This window comes from Antrostomus carolinensis, unplaced genomic scaffold (assembly GCF_000700745.2).
Source record: "Antrostomus carolinensis isolate BGI_N321 unplaced genomic scaffold, ASM70074v2 scaffold20541, whole genome shotgun sequence".
Taxonomy (NCBI): domain Eukaryota; kingdom Metazoa; phylum Chordata; class Aves; order Caprimulgiformes; family Caprimulgidae; genus Antrostomus; species Antrostomus carolinensis.
The window spans coordinates 57,565-70,621 of NW_010293843.1; the positions used below are offsets into that span (position 1 = coordinate 57,565).

General features: G+C 46.5%; 1 pseudogene across 1 annotated transcript in view; it reads left to right on the forward strand.

Moving 5' to 3' along the window:
- Positions 1 to 2,750: 2,750 nt before the first annotated feature.
- The window catches only part of LOC104532277 (histone-lysine N-methyltransferase EHMT1 pseudogene), a 13,261-nt pseudogene continuing 2,954 nt past the window's right edge, over positions 2,751 to 13,057 (forward strand). The window contains exon 1 of the transcript XR_728089.1: positions 2,751 to 2,838. The product of XR_728089.1 is annotated as a histone-lysine N-methyltransferase EHMT1 pseudogene (transcript). The remainder of the gene's footprint in view (positions 2,839 to 13,057) is intronic.

Consider the following 13,057-nt stretch of genomic DNA (forward strand, 5'->3'; position numbering starts at 1 on the left):
CAGGACCCAGGTCAACCCCCAGCTCCTGGTTATTGCAGTGAGGAGAGAAGGTGGTCGTTAGCTGCTGAGATCTGATTGGCTCCAAGGTTCCTACAAGTGGCTTTTCTTCAGGCACCGTGGGCTGAGCAGCAGCAACACCTCTGTGGAAGGGAGAGCATGGATGATGTGTAGAGTGAGGATGCTGCTTATAAAATACAGAAAAACTGAGAATCAAATGGGTAAATATGACCTGCTGGTAATCCTGGGGGTTCCAGGATGAGTCAGTGTAATAGCAGGAATATTAAGACCTTTTCTTGTTGCAACAAAGGTTGGGAAGACAAGCTAATCCCTGTTAGGCTGAGGTTTTTACCTGCTGCTGGTGTCTGTGGTGAGGGCTTGGGTGCCCCTTCCTGTGGTGGGTGAGATATGCTGTGCTTGAGCCCTGGCTCTCTGCAGTTCTAGTCTTGCAACAGGGTAAATCTAGGAGAAAAATGAAGTTATTCCCAGTTTAGAAGAAGTCTGGGTAGAGGAGAGGTAGGATATCCAAGCAGATGTTTGTAGCAAGGGTTTATATTATTGGCTTAGTAAATATTTAAAAAAAAAAAAAATAGCTGATTTGTGTTCAAACTTTGGGCTGTGTTTTTATGACTGTTTCTTGGTGGAAGCTGTTGACCAACTGAAAGAGGGGAGGTTTGGGTTAGATATTAGATATTTTTAAACTGAAAGAGGGGAGGTTTAGATGAGATATTAGGAAGAAGTTCTTCACTGTGAGGGTGGTCAGACACTGGAACAGGTTGCCCAAGGAAGTTGTGGATGTCCCCTCCCTGGAAGTGTTGAAGGCCAGGTTGGATGAGGCTTTGAGCAACCTGGTCTAGTGGAAGGTGTCCCTGCTGCTGGCAGGGGGGTTGGAACTGGATGAGCTTTAAGGTCCCTTCCAACCCAAACCAGTCTGGGATTCTATGACCAGTGTCTGCTGGAGGTGTGTTCTGTTTCAGGCTATCTCATCAGTTGACTTGAGCTGAGGTTTCCAACAGTTACATCTTGGCTTTTTGGTGTCTGTCTGAAAATCTGAAGGTGATGTGCTTTGGGCACAAGTTCCCTCTTGCTGAGAGCATCTAGATGTGGCTGTGTTTGGTGTTTGCTTGTGCTTGGGGGCAGGCAGCAACCCACAACCACCTTCCTCCTCACCAGAGGAGCAATCCTTGAAGGTACCCTTAGCAAGGTGGGGCTGGTGGGTGATGGACGCTTCCCCAAGCTCCCTGTACCCAACCAGCACCCCCGAGTTTCCTCCTTCCCATCAGCTGTGTGTTGCTTTGCAGATGATGACATTTAAGTGCGGGGCAGGGTGGTCCTGCAGGCACCACGATGACCTGGGGACAGGGACTCCCTGGTCTTTCCCCTGCTGAAACCTGGGGGACAGAAGATCCTGTGCTGCAATACCTGCTGGCACTTGGCATTGCAGTTTTGTTCACATGGAAACAAAAATGACATGACACCCACATGGGGTGGCTGGTAATAGCAAGAGCAGCACCAAAGCTCATCTCTCCTGAAAGCTTCAGACAGGAGCAGATGTGGGGAGTGGTTTTGGAGCTGATACACCAGCTTCATGTGTGTTGAGTCTTATCTCTTTTCCTTGCTTTCTGGGAAATGGGCAGGTTGGTTGGGGTTTTTTTTGTTTTCTTTATCACTCAGTGTGCTTTAAACCTTGTGATTTGCATGGCTGCAGGCACCATCTGCTCTCCAGTGCTGGCCTACAACAGTTGGATTGACCTTGGGGTTATTCTTCTCCTGTGCCACAGGCAGCTTGGGGTGAACCCATCACCCAGCCTGGCCCTGGCCTGAAGGCCAATTTGATTCCCCAATCACCATCTTTACCTTTCACACCAGCTTGTCTCCTTAAACACAGAGCAGTGTCAGAGGACCCCTTCTCTTGTGTGTTTGGGGGCTTTTAATACTTTTTTCCTTTTGTTTTGATGGCTGTTTCGGGGTTTTTTTTGCTTGCCACCTCAAAAGAAAAGAGAAAGAGAAGGTATTAAGGCTGTAAACCTCATCTAACAATGTGACTCCAGGAGTGTGTAAGGCAGAGGAGATGAGCAGGTGTTCCCTTTTGACAAAAAAAAAAGGGAGAACTAAAAATAGAGCTCATTAACTTTAATAAATATGGATGTTATGAATGATAAGTTAGCTGTAGCTCGCTGGTGGTTTGTATTTTGTAACTTACATTTGAATGAACTACAAAAAAAACCCCACCAAACCAACCACCAAAAGCATACTTGGGCTGTAAATGTCGATAAATGATGTGTCATGAGGAGTTTGATAGATCTGCTTCCCCCCACCCAAAACCTAAGAATTTAGGGGGAATAAGGAGTCCCCTCCTCAAAATACCTTTCATGGCCATTTTAATCCGTGCCTGTACACACATATTCAACTGGATTCTCGAGCACATCACACTCAGAAAGTAAAATTTATCTGGCTGCATCTTGACCAAAGAGCTGTGAGGTCTCAGCCCCTGGTGCAGTTTGAAGCCCCTCTGCTTCTCGGGTGAGATGGGCTGTCAGCTGGGACAAGCCTTCCCATTTTTTATCTGTGACCTGTGCCTTGGTGGCAGTTTCCTGGCAGCTTTATTTTGCAGAATGAGGTTTGCCTGTGATGTAAACAGGATGTGTCCATGATTGTCTCTTGTTTTAAATGCGACTTGTGTATGAACATTGAGCTAAACTTATGATACTTCTTTTTTTCCTTCCCCATGTCCCTTCTCTCCCCACCCGTAGCGAACAGTGCTGAGTAAGGGAGAGACAAGGAAAGATGCCTGCATGAAGACTGAGCTGCTGAAAGATATCACCAACAACAAAGAGGAAGGTGAGCACCTGCCTCGATTGAGGGTCAGACCTCGCTCATGAGGTCCGCATGTGGTGGGAACTGGACACTTTCCTGTGCAACCTGGGGTAGGGAACCTGCTTTGGCAGCGGGGTTGGACTGGATGATCTCCTGAGGTCCCTTCCAACCCCACCAGTCTGTGATTCTGTGAACAAAACTGGAGGCTTGGAGATGTGCTCTGTCCCCTGAGGGTCTCAGATGTGCTCCCACAAACAGGATGATTCCGTTCTCCTGTGTTTATTCTGAGCAGGGTTCTTCCCCACAAGATGCAAATTTGCTTTTCAGTCCATCCATCTCCACCGACCTGAAGAATGATAGCTCATTTTCACTTCTGCTTTGGTGTGGCTGTGAAATGCAGAGGAGTTACTTTGAACCTCCTTTGTGTGACTGGTTTTAACTGGACTCTGATCCCCACCAGCTGATGACTGAGCCCTTTTCCTCCCTCTGTTATAAAGTTAACTTGCTGTTTTCCTGCGAGTTTTTTCTCTTGCTCCAGAACAGGCAGCGATCACTGCAGGATGGCTGGTGGGGTTAGACACTGCATAACCTCATGTTATTATGGGATGCTTCCTGGCTTCTGCGTTGTTTCTGCTTGCTTTTACTTTGCAGGATGCAGTGCACGTGTTAATTTGATGAAGTCTTTCCTACGTGGTTGCTTGTGAGTTGCATGCACACAAATCTGAGGGCTTAATCAATGTGTCAATGGGATTAGGAAAAAAACCCACCTCCCTTTATCTTTTCCCTCCCTCCTTTCTTTCCATGGCTTTGTTATTCCTTGACTGGTTACCTCTTGTAGCTCTGCAGGGATTTGGCACATCTTGTGTTCTCCTTTCCATAATAGAACATTAGGAAAACATTGAACTGGCCCCATCAAAATACCTTTGGACTTAATTCAGATGTGTGTGAGGACAGCATTGCTTTGCCTTTCTCTTCTGTCCAACATAACTTTTTGTCAAGCTGTTCTAGTTAGAAAGTAAAGCTCATAACAGGCAAAATATTGAATGTTGTGTCAGATGTGGTGGCCACAGTGCTTGCATATTAACTGGGAGCACGTGAGTGGTGCTGCTGACGCCAGTTGCCTATGGACCTCTGGTCTGGGCAGACCAGAGATGGAGTCTGAGGTGTCTATGTGAGGTTGTGTTGCTCTGGGAGGAGGCTCTTGCTTTGATCCCTTGCCTTACTTGGCTCAGGAGTATAAAGCTGGTTTGTTTAGCTCTTGGTTGATCTTGAGGTAAGTGTTGAGAGTCTGTGGAGGTAAAAATCCAGAATGAGGGTGGGAAAAGAGATGTTTCTATGCCTTGGATGTCTTGAGTGATTTTGACTGATAGGAAATGCCACAGTATCAAAAGGAAGCTGAGAACCCTCCCTGTGCAGGAGCAGTCTTGAGGCTTCACGAGGTGCTCAACTTCCAGCCACTTCAACTTATTGCCCAGTTCTGTTACTGGGGAAAGAAGGGTCCTAAACCATGAATAGTCTCCATTCTTGTGGTAGCATTTTAATTGTATCTTCTTCTTCCCTGGCATACTGAGTGTGTGAAAGACAATGGTTTGCATGGTCATTGTGCTGTATGCATTGTTCTTCACTGACCTTCCTTACCCTGCTGTGATTGTCACAGGAGTTCAGTTACTTGATGTCCCTATTAATGTCCTTAATGTCCCTACATTCTGTTAATAACAGTGTTTAGTGTTGGCAAAGAATTTACATTTTGGAGTGTTGTGTGAACGTGAAATCATTACAGCCAACTTGTAAGGTGGCATGAAATAGTTTCTTTGAGCCCTGTTTCCTGACTCAGGGATAGATGACAATGTGTGGAGCTGGGGTATGTGGACTGGAAAAGTCTGAGATTTCTCTCTTTACATCTGCTTGAACAGTCATTTCATAGAATCATAGAATCCCAGACTGGTTTGGGTTGGGAGGGACCTTAAAGATCATCCAGTCCCAACACCCCTGCCATCAGCAGGGACACCTTCCACCAGACCAGGTTGCTCAAAGCCTCATCCAACCTGGCCTTCAACACTTCCAGGGAGGGGGCATCCACAGCTTCCTTGGGCAACCTGTTCCAGTGTCTGACCACCCTCACAGTGAAGAACTTCTTCCTAATATCTCATCTAAACCTCCCCTCTTTCAGCTTAAACCCATTTCCCCTTGTTTTGTCATTAACTGCCCTCACTTTCCCTTTCGTGAGGAGGATGGGACCAGTACTGTTTAATATCTTCATCAGTGACATAGACAGTGGGATCAAGTCCACCCTCAGCAAATTTGCAGATGACACCAAGCCAAGTGGTGTAGTTGACATCCCTGGAGGACAGGATGCCATCCAGGGGGTGCTCGATGAGGTTGAGAAGTGGGCCCATGTGAACCTCATGAGGTTCAGTCAGGCCAAGTGCAAGGTCCTGCCCCTGGGTCGGGGTAACCCCTGGTATCAGATGAGACTCAGGGATGAAGGGTTGGAGAGCAGCCTGACCGAGAAGGACTTGGGGTGCTGGGGGAGGAGAAGCTCAACATGAGCCGGCAACGTGCACTGGCAGCACAGAGGCCAATAACCGTGTCCTGGGCTGCACCCAGAGCAGCGTGGGCAGCAGGTGGAGGGAGGGGATTCTGCCCCTCTGCTCCGCTCTCCTCAGACCCCACCTGCAGTGCTGCCTCCAGTGCTGGGGTCCTCAGCACAGGAAAGACATGGACCTGCTGGAGCTGGTCCTGAGGAGGCCACAGAAGTGATCAGAGGGCTGGAGCAGCTCTGCTGTGAGGACAGGCTGAGAGAGATGGGGCTGTTCAGCCTGGAGAAGAGAAGCACTTTACTCTCCAACTCTGGGGTTGGGTCCCAGCTGCATAAAGCCCAGTGTAAGCAGCTCACTAAACTCAGTATAAAATTCCATGTAAAATTGCTCAATACAGACAGAAAAAAAGCTGTGGGTGAGACTGTGCTTTGTTGTCTGTGAGGAAATGTTCCAGGTCAGATTTACATGTGGGTGTGAGTTCAAGTCCATCTCTCCCTTGGACAGGGAGAGGAAAGGGGCAGGGAGATGGAAGAGATGAGGGGAAAAAAGTTGCTCTCATGTTTTATTAGGCCATATTGTCTTTAGTCGGACTCAGAAACTAATTAAAAAGTGGTTTCTTCACAAGAATTGCGAGTGATTTCAGTTCTCCTCCTAATGTACATAGCTCCTAACTCTGTGCTGCGTCTTGCTTGACCTTTCAAGGCAAACCACTCCTTTTCTGATTTCCCCAGCCTCGGAGATGGAAAGTTCCACTAAAGCAGCAGCGTGAAGGAGCAGGAAGGGGAGTTGGTGATCAAGTTCTCCATTAGCCTCCGTGTTTCTGAGACTTCACCTGAGGCAGCCGTTGTAGAAGAGCCCCGGTGCTGGAGGAGACATGCTCAGTTACTTTGCTCTCAGATAAACTTAAAATTTAGAGAACATTGGGGTTTAAATTTCTGAAGGGGCCTTTTTCTCTATTTTTTGGGGTTTTTTTTCTCCCTCTTATTGCAGATTGGAAGCTGTTGGGGGTGAGGGAAGTGCTGCTTTCCACTGAGCAGCTGCAGCCTTTGCATTCCCTGGTGCAGAGATGGCTGCTTTAAAAGGAGAAGAAGAATAATCTCCTTATTTCCATGTACTCAGCACTGGGATCCTGTGCTGGGACTGACAGCTTGAAGACCAGACAGAGCAAAAACAATGCTTAAGTATTTTAGGTGTTCCCCCAGATGTGCACCCAGATGCTCCCCATGTTCCAGACCCCTGCTCCGGGGAGGCTGTGCCCCGCTGCAGACGGGCTTCGGCAGCAGAGGAAACACACTGGGAGCCTGGCAGCCCCAGGGACACAGAATCACAGAATGTTGGGTTTTGGAAGGGACCTTGAAAGATCATCCAGTCCAACCCCCCTGCCAGAGCAGGAACCTCAATGAGATCACACAGGAAGGCGTCCAGGCGGGTCTTGAATGTCTCCAGAGAAGGAGCCTCCACACCCTCCCTGGGCAGCCTGTCCCAGGGCTCTGTCACCCTCACTGGAAAGAAGTTTCTTCTCAAGTTGAAGCAGAACCTCCTGTGTTCCAGCTCACACCCATTGCCCCTTGTCCTACCATTGGGCATCACTGAGAAGAGCCTGGCTCCATCCTCCTGACATTCGCCCTGAACATATTTATAAACATTAATGAGGTCACCCCTCAGTCTCCTCTTCTCCAAGCTAAAGAGCCCCAGCTCCCTCAGCCTTTCCTCAGCAGGGAGATGCTCCACTCCCTTCATCATCTTGGTGGCTCTGTGCTGGACTCCCTTGGTCACAGATGGGCTCAGGGCTTCACGGGTGACGCTGTGACACTGTGGACACGATCCTGTGGCAAAGGAATGAATTAATTTCATGTGACCATTAAACTGCTTTGAGTCACTCACTGCTGGTGTTCACAAGCGAGATGCTGAATCCCATTTACCCGACCTGTGTAATCCCCGTATTGAGCACTCACAGCACTTGTTGTTCTTGTTTCTTCTTTTATTTTTTTCTTTCTTCTTTTGACTCTTGGTGTGTGGGACAGGAGGTGGAAAGCAATGATGCTGCACTGGGAAGAGTGACACTTGCATTTTGGAAATTCAAGGCCAGGCTCTTGGCTGGATATCACCCACCTTTATGGATTTGAAAGGGTGAGGGGAAGAAGAGACCATCAATAACTCTCCCCAGAGAGAGATTTTGGCCTGAAACATTTAATTCTCTTCATTTGAAGGGGGCCTACCAGAAAGCTGGGGAGGGACTTTTCATAAGGGCAGTTAATGACAAAACAAGGGGAAATGGGTTTAAGCTGAAAGAGGGGAGGTTTAGATGAGATATTAGGAAGAAGTTCTTCACTGTGAGGGTGGTCAGACACTGGAACAGGTTGCCCAGGGAAGCTGTGGCTGCTCCTCCCTGGAAGTGTTGAAGGCCAGGTTGGATGAGGCTTTGAGCAACCTGGTCTAGTGGAAGGTGTCCCTGCTGCTGGCAGGGGGGTTGGAACTGGATGAGCTTTAAGGTCCCTTCCAACCCAAACCATTCTATGATTTCTTGGCTTCAAAATGTTCTGCTGTTTGGCTTCAGTACCAGAGGTGGTGCTTTCCTTCCCCTTGGATACAGGATCTCCATCCTCCAGTTCTCCCCAGTCTGCACGGTTTCAGCTCCCATCCCTTTGTCAGTTTTTTTTGTCAGCTGGGCTGATCTCTGCTTTACAATTTTCTTTATTTATTGACTTTGAGGAGGAAGGAAGGAGGGAGCTGTGGAACACTAGGATTATAAGCAGGTGTATTTCTTGCTTTTAAAAGTTGATCCAGCAGGACAGTTGGGTATTGAATAAATGCCTGTGGTATCTGTGGTGTTTTAAACGTGATCAGCAAAGTGCTTCAGGTAAAAAATCTGTGAAGTGTGTGTATATATCAGTATAAATGTGTGCAACACTTGCACTGCTATTCAAAATCATCAGCTTTTCATTTAAGCTCTGTCTTAGCTCGGTTCAGAGTTTGATCTTTCCTTTTTCCCTTTCCTTTTTTTTTCCCTTTCCTTTTTTTTTCTTTCCCTTTCCCTTTTTTCCCCTTTCCCTTTTTTCCCCTTTCCCTTTTTCCCCCTTTCCCTTTTTCCCCCTTTCCCTTTTTTCCCCTTTCCCTTTTTTCCCCTTTCCCTTTTTTCCCCTTTCCCTTTTTTTCCCTTTCCCTTTTTTCCCTTTCCCTTTTTTTTCCTTTCCCTTTTTTTCCCTTTCCCTTTTTTCCCCTTTCCCTTTTTTCCCCTTTCCCTTTTTTCCCTTTCCCTTTTTTTTCCCTTTCCCTTTTTTCCCCTTTCCCTTTTTCCCCCTTTCCCTTTTTCCCCCTTTCCCTTTTTTCCCCTTTCCCTTTTTCCCCCTTTCCCTTTTTCCCCCTTTCCCTTTTTCCCCCTTTCCCTTTTTCCCCCTTTCCCTTTTTCCCCCTTTCCCTTTTTCCCCCTTTCCCTTTTTCCCCCTTTCCCTTTTTCCCCCTTTCCCTTTTTCCCCCTTTCCCTTTTTCCCCCTTTCCCTTTTTCCCCCTTTCCCTTTTTCCCCCTTTCCCTTTTTCCCCCTTTCCCTTTTTCCCCCTTTCCCTTTTTCCCCCTTTCCCTTTTTCCCCCTTTCCCTTTTTCCCCCTTTCCCTTTTTTCCCCTTTCCCTTTTTTTCCCTTTCCCTTTTTTCCCTTTCCCTTTTTTTCCCTTTCCTTTTTTTTCCCTTTCCTTTTTTTTCTTCTTTTTTTTTTCCCTTTTTTTTTTCTTCTTTTTTTTTCCTTTCCTCTTTTTTCTTTCCTTTTCTTTCCTTTCTCAGCCCTAGTGCTGGTTGCATTTTGGCCTGGAATATAATGGCTCATAATGCTGGCATATTTTCCTTTTTTTTCCTCTCACTCAACAGTGAGATCTGATTTTAACCAATGTATTTAAGGCTTTATTTTCTTTTCAGAGTGTTCTCAAGCAGAGTTTTGAGCTGATCACCTGGCTGCCTGCCTGTGGCAAGTTTCTCGTGGCCACTCATCCCCTCTGGTCTGCGCAGAGGTGATGCGGTTCCCTCTGGCTGTGGCTGGGATGGCTGGTGGGGACCGTAGTGCATCTGTTAGGCAGGTTTTTGCTCAGGGGCAGGTTTTTGGCAGCTGAACTGAGCTCTGGTGAGCTCCAGAGCAGGACCAGGGCCAGGTTTGGCTCTGCTGGAAGGGCTGGAAACCCAACAGGCAAAGGCAGCGCAGAGGAACCAGCATTGCAGGGGTGTGGGATGAGAGAGCAGAGGTGGGTTTCATTTTCTCTCATTTAGTGTTTTGTTTTTAAGTTGTTACTCTAATTCTGAACTAGTCCAGCTCATTTCTGCTTACACGTGGTAAGGCATGTCCAGGCGGTGATTAGTTTATCCAAAGACAGATGTTTGAAGTCGGACTGTGCTTTTTTTTGAGCTCTCATCTTCTCTCTGTTGGTTGCATTTGTGGCTTAGGGCCAACCTGCAGTATGAGGTACCTTTTATACTCTTAAAATTAGATGAGGTGTCCTCATCCTGTCTGACTTAGCTTAGTCCCTCCTTTCTTAAGATTCTCTTCTCTTTTTTGGGAATTTTAATTCAATTTTGAAGGACTCTTTGTGATATTGAGAAGAAAACTTAAGACTGAAACTTCTGCAGAGGGTCTGCTTGAGCCTGGGGAGAGGTGGGAGGGGTAGGAACGCTGCATTACTCTCAGCAAGGTGTTAATTTAAGTGATTTAAATGTATTACTGATGATTCTTTGCCATGTGGAGACACAGGGACAATGTATCTGCATAATTTTCTGAGTATTAAATCCCTTGTTGTACTAAAATGTAGGCAGCTCCTCGGACGTACACCTTGACTCAAGTTTGTTTCAATTTGGTATCAACTTCAGATATTTCCCTGGGAGAATGGGCATCATCACAGGAAATAAATCTCTTGGGCAAGTTGCCTGTCCTCCACGTTACTGGATTTTAAATTAATACTGAATGCTTGGATCAGGATGCAGGCAGTGTTGTGGTCAGTGTGACCAGCTTTTACTGCTGCATAAAGGGAGCTCTTTATACTGGGATGTACTGGGATGCTTCTAGTAAATAAGGTTACACTTCTGTGGACAGAGGCTATACCTTTCTACCTTCCATTTTTTTTTAATTAAATAAAGAATGGGTTTAGATTAAGAAACAATGAGGGATTTACAGAGAAAAGTGAATATGGAGGAAACATAATTTGCTCTATTTAGAAGGAATGAGTAATCAAGTTGTAAAGTTTTAGAAAAATACCACTTTAAGGTTTTTATTCACTTGTAGCACAAGAGCAGAAAAGCTGTTGAACAGCATTTTCAAGAAGAGAACTTACTGCCCCAAAGTGTATTTTAAATCAAGATTTTAGCAGGTTTGCAGTGAAACTTCTTTTCTTTTCCTTTTTTTTTTTTTTTTCTTTTTTGTTTTTTGGGATAATGAAAAAGGGGAGATGAAAAGGTCACGTCAGGAACAAGTGTTTCTTTAGCTGTCTGGTGCTGTTGAAGAGCTTCTCTAGGCTGTTGTATTCAGTATTTCTCCATTCTGAGGTTCTGACTGTCTCTAGTTTGTTTTCCCATCTCCATCTATAGGCCTTATTTCAGCAGAAGTGCAAATATATATTGAATTCTGTCTGTTCAACAATGCTGGTGAGTGTGCAGTACTGTAAGTGTGTACCTAGGACTTGCTGAACGTGGTCAGACTGGCAGACCTGTCCCGTTACACGAGGATGGAGCACTGAGCACCATGGCAAGCAGAGCAGTGACCCAGCCTGGGATGGCAACTCCTGTTTTCCTATTACCGGACCAGGTATTTTTGTTGTGAAAACCAGACCAGGTTACTGGTGTTGGCACAGCTCATTAAGCAGTGTCAGATCCTGACATCACTAATTCTTCATTGGGGATCTGATCAATGTTTATAAATATCTGAAGTGTGGGGGCCAAATGGATGGGGCCGGGCTCTTCTTGGTGGTACCAGTGACAGGACAAGGGGCAATGGGCACAAACTGGGACACCAGAAGTTCCACACAAACTTAAGGAAAAACTTTTCCTGTGAGGGTGCCGGAGCCCGGGGACAGGCTGCCCAGAGAGGGTGTGGAGTCTCCTTCTCTGGAGATGTTCAAACCCACCTGGACACTTTCCTGTGCAACCTGGTGTAGGGAGGCAGGGGGGTTGGACTGGATGATCTCCTGAGCTCCCTTCCAACCCCACCAGTCTGTGATTCCTGGGGGTCTCTCTAACTCACTGTTCAGGTAGGTCCCTGGGATAATGAGCTCCTGCAGTCGATAGGTTGGCTGTGGTGCTTCTTGCAGGACCCCTGTGCTGCACAGGAACTCGGTTTGTAGCAAACAATGCTATTCCAAAGTATTTATAAATTTGTTTTAGCACTGCCAGAAAAGGCAGCAGAAGGAAGGAGATGATCTTTAGCCAAAGCAGCCCATCCCAGCAGCTCAGGAAGGTCTTGCCCACAGTGTCTCAGATCTGTTGGAGGCTGGAGAAGGACAGTCTCTCTTTCCATTCATTCCTTGGCCTCTGCTGGTTCTTGTCAGGCAGCGAGCTGTGTGATGCCAGTTGCCAGAACAGCTTTTGTGGTGTGGATGTGTGTGTGTTAGACCCCAAATTGTGACCCCCAGCAATGCATTTGGCTCAGCCTGCTGAGTGGTGACAGCACTGATGGTCAGGGCTGGAGCTGGACCTTGCTTTGCCCTACACCATGTACAGTCATTTTCAGCAGGGCAGAGTGGGTACATAATCCTGTTAAATCCAAACCAGACCCTGACAACTGCTGTCAGGTTCTCCAGTTCTCTGGAACTTCAGGGACTATGAAATTTCATCTCTTTGTTTTGTCAAATCTGGAATGATACAGATTTGGAAGTCTGATGCTTGTTGATAAAGGATTGATGGCTCTTCCACAGTCAATCAGGTTGCATTTTGCACACTTAATAAAAATGTGTGTGTGTGTGGGGGGGGGGAAACTGTACGTGGGATTTTAATTTTTAGCTTCATGGATTTTTCATAAAGTCTGTGATGCTTTCTGGAGTAATGTAGTTATTCTTTCCCCTGGGACAGTGCTCTAATTTACCTTGTTTTGATTGCCTGCATGGCAGGTAGAGCAATTCTTACCCTCTGCTTCTTCAGTTTATCTAATAGTCACACACTGAAGTTATTTGAGTGCTCTGGTGGGATTGCACAGTATTTAAATCAACAAATATTGAAGGCTTCATTCGGCCAGGTGCCTAGTGCTGAGCACTAGAAACTGCCATCTGTGGTTAGGGAGCTCATTTTTTGTTTTCTCCTGGCACTGACTTTGCTGAAATAAATGTTTCAGTGGCCACAGCTCAGTCTTTTAAAGACAACAAATGCAGAAAGAGTAACAAGGATTGAGAGAATAAGGCTGTAGCTGTGCCCAAGACTTTTCAGATAGTTAAATAACACTGAAAAAATGAGTATTTTATCTTCTCCCAGAGTCATTGCTATCCAAAATGAACCCTTGTGCATCTTATCAGAGCTTTCAGTACACAAAAGGTGGTCTGGGTGATGTGAGAGGGCAGCAGAGGGACTGGATGACTTTGAGTTGTGCCTGGAGAACTGCTCATGTACAGGGTTTCTGCCTCTGCCCTCCTGTGTCTGCTCCAGCAAGCACCAGTGAGCTGTTTTTGGAGCTTTTAGACCTCATTTTGGAGTCTCTGAGCTGGCAGAACCCATGTGGGAGGCAATTTCAGGCTGAGCTACCTG